Source organism: Maylandia zebra, linkage group LG23 (genome assembly GCF_041146795.1).
Source record: "Maylandia zebra isolate NMK-2024a linkage group LG23, Mzebra_GT3a, whole genome shotgun sequence".
In the NCBI taxonomy this organism is placed as follows: Eukaryota; Metazoa; Chordata; class Actinopteri; order Cichliformes; family Cichlidae; genus Maylandia; species Maylandia zebra.
The window spans coordinates 37102924-37115397 of record NC_135188.1 but is presented as its reverse complement, the minus strand read 5'-3'; the positions used below and the strand labels follow the sequence as shown (position 1 = coordinate 37115397).

Genomic DNA, 12474 nt, shown 5'->3' with positions numbered 1-12474 from the left:
TACAATAGAAATACCTTTTTCTTTATTTAATATGCTTATTTCACTATTTACTACAAAAAGTCAATCAATAAAGCATAAAATAAAAATAAGCACACTGAAACCTTTGAACTCTTTTTAGTATATGACATAGAAAAGTGTTACAGTGAGATTATTGGGTAAATGCCTCTTTGCGTGCAGGTCATGAAGCGGAGGGAGAGTAGAGCATGCTGGCAGCACACTGACAGATTGGATAAGCCCTTCCAGCCTGCCATCCCACAGGGGGTGCGCTTGTATATGTGTGTACGTGCATGTGTCAGTCGAGCTTCACAAAATGTTAGCATCAGTAGTTTGCTCAACACCTAGGAGAGGATGTGTCCAATTTTGTCCCTAGACACCTTTGCGTGGGGTCTAGAACTTGCTCTTGAAATAGAAAGTATCTGACAAGCGCTATTAATGGAACTGCTTTGTTTTAGGTTTGCATACTGATTTGGCACTGTTTTGGGGTTTTTTTTGCCTGTTGTCATGCTGAATGCCAAAGTTGCTTGCAAAGATTTCGTTTGTACACTAAAGCTTTTTTGTTTCTCCTGCCTGTTTGTCATCGTGTTCCATCTCTGTACCAGTTCAAATACAATTTCCAGATAATTAGAGGTGTTTGTTTTAATCAGCATGGAGTGACGCTTACAGCAGGGAAATGCTAACTGACTACTACATACTGCCACAAACTATATTCTACATTTGCAAATGTATGCATGCATAACGCACAAAGTCTAAAGTTACATCTGATTTCTTTATATTTTGATACACAAATAAGGAGGGAAAGTGCAGCAATTTATTGAACAATTTATTTGACAGTTAATGCAAATACAGTATTGTAAGGCAAAAAGAGAGTTTGTGCAATTCTAACAAACTTGAAAGTCAGTATTTGGTGTGACCAGACTCTTTGGAGGCCAATCCACGTGTAACCAACTTTAAGGTATAAAGGTGAATTACAGCGCAATAATTACTTGGGCTCGTAATAAGACCCTGGCCAGAATCAGAAGACACCAAATTCGTATGGAGCCAAAGTATTGAGCAGCAATAATGACCTGGACACAATGTTAACTTTTGAGTAGCCACTCTTGTATTGTTACAAAGTATAACAGGTATTTGTCCAATTTGTACAGATAAAGTATAAAATAAAATAAATAGTGTGCACACTCAACAAAATAAAAGTACTCGTTGGGGCCCTTTAAGAATTTAGAGTTAAGCTGGCGATAGCCAACTTCAAAGGTCCTTGTGAATGTAACTGGAATGTATGAGTGTGTGGTGTGTATCTTCTTTGGGGTAGATCGTCCTCAAAGTGGTTGGCTCGCCATCTATCACAACCAGAATATCGTCCTGGTCCTTGGACTTTTCCGTCCTCTCCAAAAAACCTGACCTATAATCCAGGTCATAAAATGTACATTCTAATCAGTCTGTTTCAGATGCACTGTTTAAGGTTAAAATACAAAATCAAAATATTGCATCACCTCATATTCATTGCATCAACATCTTAAATCTTATCAAATCTCACAGTTCTGTTGTACAACATTCAATTTTCAAGCATATCAAATATGAGAACTAAACATCTAAGTTGCTCAAATATTTCTCTATTCATGTAAACATTAATTAAACAATACTTATGGTAAGTAACCATTGACACTCAAAATACAATACACCATAACAAATTCAGAACTATGTGCAAATAAGCAACAAAATATACATGTGAGTTCAGTTCAGAGGCATTAAAGCAGTGTGCTTAATTTCTCCACACTATAGGCCTATTCGTGAGAGAGAAATGCACTAAAAATTACCCTCTAGATTACTTTAAACTCACAGTGAACTGACAAAAATTAGCTTTAGAGCAGCTAAGAACATGTTGCTCACCGTTGCTCTGTTTCACAAAAGCCCAACACACACTGGCGTTGGAATTGCAGCAGCTCTCCGGATGAAAGGTGAGTGGTTAGCCTGTGAGACACCGAGCTAGCATTAGCATGATCGCGACGGTAAGTCTCTACAAGTTTTTTCCATCAGAATAACACTCGTCTTACCGACGTTGCCTCTCTCCTTCATCCAGCCACTCGACTCCGGACTTCCAGCAGGTAAGTGCGCTGGCTTTCCTTCCTCTCAATCCTGAGTTTTCCTCTCTTTTGTCCGTGGATTTCTCGGTTTGAGTAGTAGATGCCTCCACTCCTCTTGCTGAGATGAGAAAAAACCCGGGAGCACCATGCACCTCCACTTCACTTCCTGGCTGACAGGGTCAATGCGGCCTGGGTAGGCTCTGATTGGTTGCTGAGCTAGGTGCCCTCACGTGGGGTGAACTGAGAGGTGCATTCAATGGTCATAGGAAATACGACGCTTGTTGATGTGGACAGTTAATGTAAAGAGAATAAGTATGATTTTTTTCCATCTGGGCTACACCTGACTAACAGTTTTCCACTGTGTCGGTGGAAACTGATGAACTATGATTTCCAGTAAATAGCTCTTTCTGAATCACCTTAGGAGTTAGGCCACTTAATACTGACCTATGAATCATAAAAAAAAGGCTCCTAACACAGAGACACACACACACATACAAAACCTTCCTTAAAATGTTCAGGTACAAAGACTGGAAAGAAAAAAACTTTGAAAGTTCTTCAAAAAGCCTTAACTACTATTGCTCAAAACCACTTAAAATACCAAAAAAAATGGGTGTCGCTCTATATATGATATAGATACACATACATATTCATAGATATACTCTGTATATACTAACCCTAAATCTATATCTAGTTCTGTATATATAAAAGCTTGAGTGTTGAGTGTTGCTGTGTGATAATCACTACATGGAACAAAATGGAAAAACAAAAAAACAAAGTGCTGCAGTAACAAAAATGACTTGTCATTTGCATGGTATTCATTCTCATTTTCTCATATAGTCTGTATACAACTATAAGAAGGGTTACCTCGTTAAAGCCTTCACAGATAAAAGCCAAATATTCTTAAAAGACTTTGGTGACATATTGCTGCAATAACAGCTTTATTGACCGTTTTAATCGAACGTCTATAATTTGGACAACTTCACATCTCCAACAAATTGCTCCACTTTGTTTTTGTATCTCTACTTAATGACAGACTTGTGTTGCTGTGCGTGCCAGCCCTTTCCTTTATGTGTCCCTGCACCACCTACACACCTCTGGATTAGCTTTTCAACTGCACCAACCCTGCTGAGATCAGGCCGGGAATTCAATGCCAGTGTTGGGAGCTTTTATACAGTATGTGTGTATTTATTTGTCCCTGAGCCTGTCTGGGTGTCTGAGTGCAATATGATCTCATATTATTTTTAGGTAGCTTTTCCACTGTTTGCGTTCCACCTTTAGTTGTGTGTGTGCAGGACATACCACTCGTGTACAGGAAAAAAGTGAGAGCGACTTGGTTGCTGTAATGATTAATGGGAGAAACTTTCAGTGCTCATTCCATTCGGATAATGGTAGTAAGTCAAAAAAAAAAAAGCAATCTTACTTGTCGCTCTTTTCAGCACAATTGATCCAAAGGGGGGTAAAAAAAAGAAGAGAAATGTAGAAACCCCTCTCCATTTTTTTTTCGTATTCTATTAAAGCACAAACATTTTCTAAAGGCAGCTCTCACTCTCACATCCACATGAGCTCATGGGTGCTAGAGAGAATAAACCAACCCAGTACTGAAACTAAGTTGCAGCAGCAACTTTTATATTCCAGCCTGATTGATCTGGGCATTCAACATCTGGCATTTCCACATTTTTCCCTTTCTAATTAGCTGCTGATGCTGACATAATTAGTTACCACAGATGGACTGAGGATGTCTGCATGACACTATCTAACTCACACAGCCTTGCAGCACATTTACAACTTTTCATTGTGACTCTGTTTGAATATGTTTAAATCTGCAGAGCCTTTGTGTGGTCTGGATCATGTCACTGCATAATGAGCAAGAGCCACATTGGTTCACTTCAATGCATTCATTGTGGCATGAATAACAATTGGGTAAGTAAGTAAGTATACCTATGCATTTGTACAAGTAGGTTTTCATTGCAGACAATTGGATGCTTTTTTGTAATGTCGTAGTGCAGCAGAATTTCCAATAAGGTTGAGATACTGTTTGGAATGTACATTAAAACAGGAATGCTACAACTGATTTAAACATGAGGGTGTCAAACATATGGCCTGTGGGCAAGAATCAGTTTCCCGAAAGGTCCAGTCTGCTGACTGCATTGCTTAAGTCCAGTGAGCTGTGCTGACAGGTTTTTTTGATTTACTATACCAGCATTTTTAATAAAGTAGAAGAACTGATACATTTTATTTCACTTCTTTTTTCTTAAGACACGTCAGTGATTCAGTTTGCAAGTTAAACTTCATTACACTAAAAGAAATGGGAGCAGTTGAAACCCACTTAGGCTGCTTGTGGCCCAAGATGTAAATTGATGGTAAAAAGAAAAGATAATTCATATCCGGACTGACATACTACATTAAAAACTAAGCTTGTAGAGCTACCTTTATCATCGGTAACTGGAAGTAACTTGCAGTAATAGTTTTCTGTACGACTTTAATCAGTCTCTCACATCGCTGTTGAGGAATTTTGAGCAAGTCTTCTTTTCAACATTTCTTCAGTTCACTGAGGTTTTCAGCCATTTGTTCATACACAGCTATCTTACGATAATACCACAGTATCACAGCCAAGTATCTCCACTTTGGTCTCATCTGTCCAAACATCTTGTGATTTGCTCAGACGCAACTTTACAAACCCAAGCTGAGCTGCCCTCTTCTTTTTAGAAAGAGGAGACTTTCCAAACAAGCCATCCTTGTTCAGCCTTTTTCTAATTGCACTGTCATGAACTTTAACAATTAGCATGCTAAGGGAAGCCTGTAGAGTCAAACTCGAGTAGAGAAGAAGCTCTTGGGTTTTTTCCCTGAGCAATGTATGGTCTGACCTTGGGATAAGTTAGTATGGACATCAACTCTTGGGAAGACTGGTAACTCTTTTGAATCTTTTCCACTTGTGAATCTTTTTCACTGTGGAATAATGGACTTCTGATTTTTTGGAAATGGCCTCACGACCCTTCTGAGATTGATGGAGAGCAACAATTGCTTCTCTCACACCATGTCTGATGTCTTTCCTCCTGGGCATTGTGTTAACACATACCTGAATGCTCCAGACCAACAAACTGACAAAACCTGTGCTTTTATAGAGATCTTCACACTTCCTTGTGAATTAATCAATCGACTGATCAGTTAATCAAGTGAACAGAACCTGGCTGCTGTCTATAGAAGCAGTAATTCTGTTCTTAGTATTTCACACACTATTCTGCATTTCGGCTTAGTTTTTGTTCATTAAATAAAGAAATGTGGAATATGTTGTGCCATTCACGTGAGGCTATATTTACCTAATTTTAAAATCTGCTAAAAACCAGATGACTTCTGTTATGTCCTGAACTGACAGAGGGTGTAGTTTCTTTTCACTATCACTTTAAAGTGGCTTTGACATTCCAAATTTAAATCATTAATTCAAATGAATACTGTACTGTTGACTTTCTAAATGTTAAAACTAAGAATACAAATGCAAAGGAATAAAGTGCATTGCCTTTTGTTTCAACACCACTCTACTATCTTGGGAGCTGCTGTAATTCTGAAAGCAAAATTTGTTCCTCTTCTTGCTGGATATAGGATTTTTATTACAAAGTCCTGCTTTTATAATATGAGAAATATGTGGTTTAGCATTTTCTTGCTGAAACAAGACTTTTCCGGGCATTGTTTATTTACAGCTTAAAAACCTGTATATAATATATGGTTAAACATGCTTTACAAAAAACACTGCTGTTTCATGAAAATGGTTTTTAAACTTTGGGTGGGAGGTTTTTGCTTCTGCTTTAGGCTTCCATGTATCCACACATTTGGGTAGGGAGATGTGCTCAGACAGCTGGCATATATAAATCACTGCAGCTTTTTCTTTCAGTGGTCCTGACTGAATGTAAGATAAGCTGTCACCTATAATTTTATTGTATTATGCCAAAAAAATCTATCATTGTTTGATACCACCCCAGAGAGATTTGCATTATTGAAGCAAAATTGGATGAAAACAAAACACCTCCTTTACTCCTATTATTATAATAATTGTATTCTTCTGGAGACTAATCAAGCATGAACAACTTTGGGTCAAGTGGGATTTTTTTTAGCCTAACGTTGTCATATCATATAGAGTTTTTCCCCAAATGTCTTAAACTTTCAAACACAGTGAAAAGTGTTTCCCTTTAAGTTCTTTACATTTTGTAAACAAGCCATTAATGGTTTTTTTTATATTTTAAAGATTTAACTTAGCATGTAAGTAGATCATAAAATGTTGTTATTTTTCCCATTCTTAAGTAGTCCTTTGTTGTCACGTTTTCAATTATTTATTTGTGGCGGTCTAATAAGCCCTCAGTCACATAGGCCTACAGACCGGTTGGCAGCTACCTGGCAAACACCAAACGCCAGGGGAAAGTGAGTATTCCCCAATTGGTGTTCGCAACTGCTGAGAAAGTCAAGGCTAGTGACCCACTGGCAACTGTTGTTTGCTCGGGAAAAATTTGTACTTCCAGTGATGTATTTATCATGTGGTTGAGAGAAGTTGCTTGCTGGAAATTTGTTGAGGGAAATTTTTCCCTCGTTGAGTTGCTTTGATCATTAGCAGATTGACATGATTGCCTGTAGTTTGGATGGAACACACCACCTTCTGGATGTTCTATCAAATGCTAATTGGACTTAAAAATTCAAACATTTTGCTATTCACAGAAGCCTTTGCTAATGTGAACCGTGGCTTGCGGAAAAACAAACAAAAAAAACCAACGAAAAATGAAGATGCTGATTTGTATTAGGCCTATTAGAACTACAAATAATCGCAAAACATATATTGATTGCAAATTTATCTGTGCGTACTAGCATTTATCCATTAATGGAGATGAATTAGGACTGAGGCTGCTCTCACTACAAGTGGGCACACAATGAAGACAATTCTAGAAGCACAGAGCAGAATGCTTAATTAACGTTAAGATTACTTATTGTCTCCCATACGAGAAGCTTATCTTGGGGTTGGAGAATAGCTTCATCAAAGCAGGCATTACAATGAAAAACACATTAAATAGGCACATATGCAAACACCAGTCTCAGATAAAAACAACTGAGCACATTAGTCACAACTGATTTAAAATCTTTTAGAGAACTTACATTAAACTGGTACATTAAACTGCTAAAACACCTCCCACTTCACAAGCTCACCAACACTGGACTGAGGTAAAGAAAAAAAAAAAAGCAGATAAAGTAAATGAAATTTAGTAAAGGTTTAAAGGTTTTTAAGGAAACATTGGAGCTTGTTAGCAATGTTGTTCAATAATCAGATTTATGCTGACAAATGAAACTGACGCACCATTTACAATTTGCTCATGGCACATCTTGTTGAAGCAGCATGATGGCAGCATGCCTCTTCTTCCTCACCTAGCAAGGTGTGTAATATAAACATTGTTAAACAGAATGATGTATTTCATCATGTATCATTGATGTCATTATTAGTGATGACCCCAACCGTAACTTTAACTTTAATTATAACCCAACAATCATAATATTTTTTTTATTAAAATGCCCCCCCCCCCAAATAATCTGACCCAATCAATAAAACCCCCCAAATAAAATTATGAATTATCTTATATAAATAGGCTGTTTTCTTTATTCATTTTAGTTATTACCAGCAAAATAGCTGCATGTTCGATCATCTGGGAAGTTACCCAGATTTATTTAGTTATTTATTTAGAGATCTTGACACCCCCTCCTCCAATGTTCAGCACAAAGTTACGCCGATGGTTAGGATTAAGGTTATGACATACAATGATGACCTCACAGGGTTAAATAGGTAAATAATAACTTAGACTTTGTGTAGTTGTTTACCAAGTTTTTTGTTGTACTTTAAACTCAAGTCTATAATATTATGCTAGTTATTATTGTATGTACTTTGCAACAGACACGATTTGCTAAATTACTTTAAAACCAGAATGGAAATGAATTGCAAACAGTGGGTCTCAATATAAAGTGACATTTGCATGTTGCACTAGTGAGCATCTGGTATGGAAGAAATATAGTACCATCAGAATTCAACTATTTGTAGACACTGAATTTATAACACTGAATTTTTATCCTCCAAATTTCCCTGCAAAAATATTCACCTGCAAAAATTCACCTGCAAAAAATTCACCTGCAAAAATTCACCTGCAAAAATTCAACTGCAAAAGTGATGAACTTGAATGACCCAAGCCAGAGCAATCAGCACTAAATCGAGTCGAGCGGCTCTCAGCCAATTAAATTACTCTTCTTGATCACATGACACCGTTAGCAGGCAGTGTGTCTCCTAAAAGAGAGCTGTTTAAAGGTGAGTGATTTTTTCTCTTAAATAGAAATCATTACAGAACGCCTAGTCCTACTTAAAATCCCATTCATTTTTCTTTTATTTTATCATCTACTCAAACTAAGGAAAACGTTTGACTAACTCAAAGACAATTTCCATGCCTCCCCTGCCTGTCTGCAGAGGCAGTTTTGAATTTAGGAGCGGCAAGATGGCAGCGGCAAACCCTGGCGGTTCTCCGGTAAGTATATTGTTTTTTATCTTCAAGTTTGTCTTTTGAAACGTTAATTTTATTTAAATCCGTTGCTCACGTATAAAGTACACAGATGGGGTCTTTGCTCAACTCGTCTGAGGCGTGTCTCACTAAGCGCTACATGCTAGCATCTTGCTAACCGAGCTACCCTTTACATGCTGTGCTTTAGAAAATAGGATACTTGGTGCAAAACCATACTACGCAGATATTGATAGATAGACGAACACTGCAAATATAATGTTGGAAACGAGAATGGCCAGACCATCTTGATTGAATATAACTTCGCTCCACACAGGTTTTATGGTAGACATATTCATATTGGTATCTAATAAACAGTGTGTGGTAAGTTACTTTAAATTAGTAACTTATTTACATTACTATTTACTTCTATCAAAAGTAACTCAGTTACTTCAAGTTACTTGTTACTTTTCAGAGTAACTAGTTACTAGGGAAAGTAACTTTGGTTTTACTCAGAATTCTCTTGTTAATGTGTTGCTTCCGTAACTGGTTACCCAGCCAGACTGCCAGTCTTCTAGCTTGCTTACTTGCCACAAGTGCACTGTGCCACCTACCAATAGAAAGGACAAAAACAATGTGCACAGTTCCATGAGAGAAATCCCACGCCTGGATCGTCGTTGACCGCCGCATGATTCTACCCTGCTTTTTACATCCAACACAAAAACTGCAGTAGTGGTGCTTTCGATTGTACTCAGAACTCGGAAATTCTCAGATAATTATTTTTTTAAAAGCGAGACATTTTAAATGAGAATAAGAAAGAAAAGTATTTCCTTGTGCCCCCCTCTCCCTGTTAATGCCCTACCTGCCCCCCTGGCAACACTTTGCTAGACCCGCCCCTGCACAGTTACCAGCTGTCAGCTAAGTAAAAAAAGGATCCTGGTGTTATTTGTCTCTCAGAAACAGTTCATAACTTCCCTTCAACTCATTCATGTCACCTAAAAGGTAAACCTGTTTCTCCATCACCTGTTCAGCTCTGATGATCCAGTAAGGACATCTCCTGGTTTCATCTTCATGTTTCCATCTCACCACATATCCAAACCGACATCCTGACCAGCAGCTTTACAGCTGTGGCTCCAGCAAACATCAGCTGATACTAGGCAAGGCAAGGCAAGGCAAATTTATTTGTATAGCACAATTCAACAACAAGGTGATTCAAAGTGCTTTACAGAGACATTAGAAACAAAAACAAATAAAAAGCATGATTTAAAATTGATTAAAACAAGCAAACAAACAAACTAACTAAACACACATTTCACACCTGTTCGCGCGATCTGAACCCTTATCGTAAGGGGAGCTACCAGTCCTTCTGTGGACGAGCTACTTTCTATTTTAAATTCCCTGAATTTAAAATACTCTCTAGACCCAGTCTAGACCCAGTTGGGGAGCTACCCAGAGCTCTAATCCCACACCTGTTCGCGCGATCTGAACCCTTATCGTAAGGGGAGCTACCAGTCCTTCTGTGGACGAGCTACTTTCTATTTTAAATTCCCTGAATTTAAAATACTCTCTAGACCCAGTCTAGACCCAGCTGGGGAGCTACCCAGAGCTCTAAACCCACTTAACAAACAAACAAACAAACAAACAAAACAGTATATAAAATCAAAACAGATAAAATCAGAACAGTAGATAAAATCAGTTTTGAAATTTAAGCTTAACAAACAAACAAAACAGTATATAAAATCAAAACGGATAAAATCAGAAATAGATAAGATCAGTAGTTAGTGTAAGTTTTGAAATTTAAGCTTAAAAGTGTGGATTTGGTGCTTTATTCAAATGCAGCTGAGAACAGGTGAGTCTTCAACCTGGATTTAAATAAACTGAGTGTTTCAGCTGATCTGAGGCTTTCTGGGAGTTTGTTCCAGATATAAGGAGCATAAAAGCTGAATGCAGCTTCTCCGTGTCTGGTTCTGACTCTGGGAACTGATAAAAGACCGGATCCAGATGACCTGAGGGATCTGGAAGGTTCATACTGGGTCAGGAGGTCACTGATGTATTTTGGTCCTAAACCATTCAGAGCTTTATAGGCCAGCATCAGAACTTTAAAGTCTATCCTCTGACGGACAGGCAGCCAGTGTAAAGACCTCAGAGCTGGACTGATGTGGTCCACTTTTTTGGTCTTAGTGAGGACTCGAGCAGCAGAGTTCTGAATGAGCTGTAGTTGTCTGACTGATTTTTTAGGTAGACCTGTAAAGATGCTGTTACAGTAATCAAGCCTACTAAAAATGAATGCATGGACTAGTTTTTCCAGGTCCTGTTGAGACATCAGATCTTTTATCCTTGAAATATTCTTGAGGTGATAGTAAGCTGATTTTGTTATTGTCTTAATGTGTTTTTCTAAGTTTAGGTCTGCATCCATCACTACACCCAAATTTCTCGCCTGGTTTGTGGTTTTTAGATGTATAGATTGAAGTTCTCTGGTGACCTGTAATCGTTTTTCTTTGGCGCCAAAGACTATTACTTCAGTTTTGTTTTTGTTTAGTTGGAGAAAATTGTGGCACAACCAGTCATTAATTTCCTCAATGCATTTACCAAGAGCCTGTACAGGGCCTCGGTCTCCTGGTGACATTGTGATATATATTTGTGTGTCATCTGCATAGCTGTGGTAGTTTATTTTGTTGTTCTTTATAATCTGTGCCAGTGGGAGCATGTAAATGTTAAACAGAGGGGGTCCCAAGATGGAACCTTGGGGAACTCCACATGTGATACTTGTCTGCTCGGATGTGAAGTTACCTATTGATACAAAGTATTTCCTGTTTTCTAAGTATGTTTTGAACCAGTTTAGTACAGTTCCTGAAAGACCTGCCCAGTTCTCCAGTCGTTTGAGTAATATGTTGTGGTCAACTGTATCAAATGCTGCACTGAGATCCAGTAAAACTAGGACTGACATTTTTCCCCTGTCTGTGTTCAGACATATGTCATTAAACACTTTTGTCAGAGCGGTTTCAGTGCTGTGGTTCTGTCTAAAACCTGACTGGAAGGCATCGTAGCAATTATTCTGTTTTAAGAAGTAATTGAGCTGTTGAGAAACTGCTTTTTCAATGATCTTACTTAAAAATGGGAGATTTGAGATCGGCCTGTAGTTTTTCATTTGTGTCTTGTCAAGATTGTCCTTTTTCAGTATAGGTTTGATTACAGCAGTTTTTAGTGGTTCTGGAAACACACCTGACATTAAGGAAAAGTTGACGATCTGTAACAGGTCTGACTCTAAAGTCTTTGAGACCTTTTTGAAAAAACTTGTTTGCAGGACATCTAAACAGCAAGAGGAGGAGTTCAGTTGACCTAAGATGTCCTCCAGGTCTTTGCTGTTAATCGGGTGAAACTGTTTGATGGTGTTTAAACAGTTTTTCGGTGGACACAGTACATATCCTGGATCTGCTGTTGATGTACCAACTGCTTGTCTAATCTTTTGGATTTTGTCTGTGAAGAATTTGGCAAAGTCATTGCAGGCCATGGTTGAATGAAGTTCAGCTGCCACTGGCACAGGAGGGTTTGTTAGCCTGTCAACTGTAGAAAATAAGATCCGAGCATTATGGCTGTTTTTAGTGATGATGTCAGAGGACCTTCTTGCACTCCTCAGTTGTAAATTATAATTGTGAAGTTTCTCTTTATAGATGTCATAATGAACCTGGAGGTTTGTTTTTCTCCATCTGCGCTCAGCTTTCCTACACTCTCTTTTTTCATTTTTCACTAGTGTGGAGTTTCTCCATGGAGACTTTTTCCTTCCAGAAATAACCTTCACCTTAATGGGGGCAATAGTATCCATTACATTTAACATTTTTGCATTAAAGCTATTGACGAGCTCATTGACTGAACCTTTGGACAGGTCA

At 38.2% G+C, this 12474-nt stretch overlaps 1 long non-coding RNA gene across 1 annotated transcript; it reads right to left on the bottom strand.

Annotated features, from left to right (window-relative positions):
* Window positions 1-1076: 1076 nt before the first annotated feature.
* LOC106676467 (uncharacterized) lies at window positions 1077-2401 on the bottom strand. The gene is made up of 3 exons (XR_002721532.3): window positions 2049-2401; window positions 1885-1965; window positions 1077-1396 (listed from the first exon to the last, which is right to left on the bottom strand). It is a non-coding gene; the product is annotated as an uncharacterized LOC106676467 (long non-coding RNA).
* Window positions 2402-12474: the final 10073 nt, after the last annotated feature.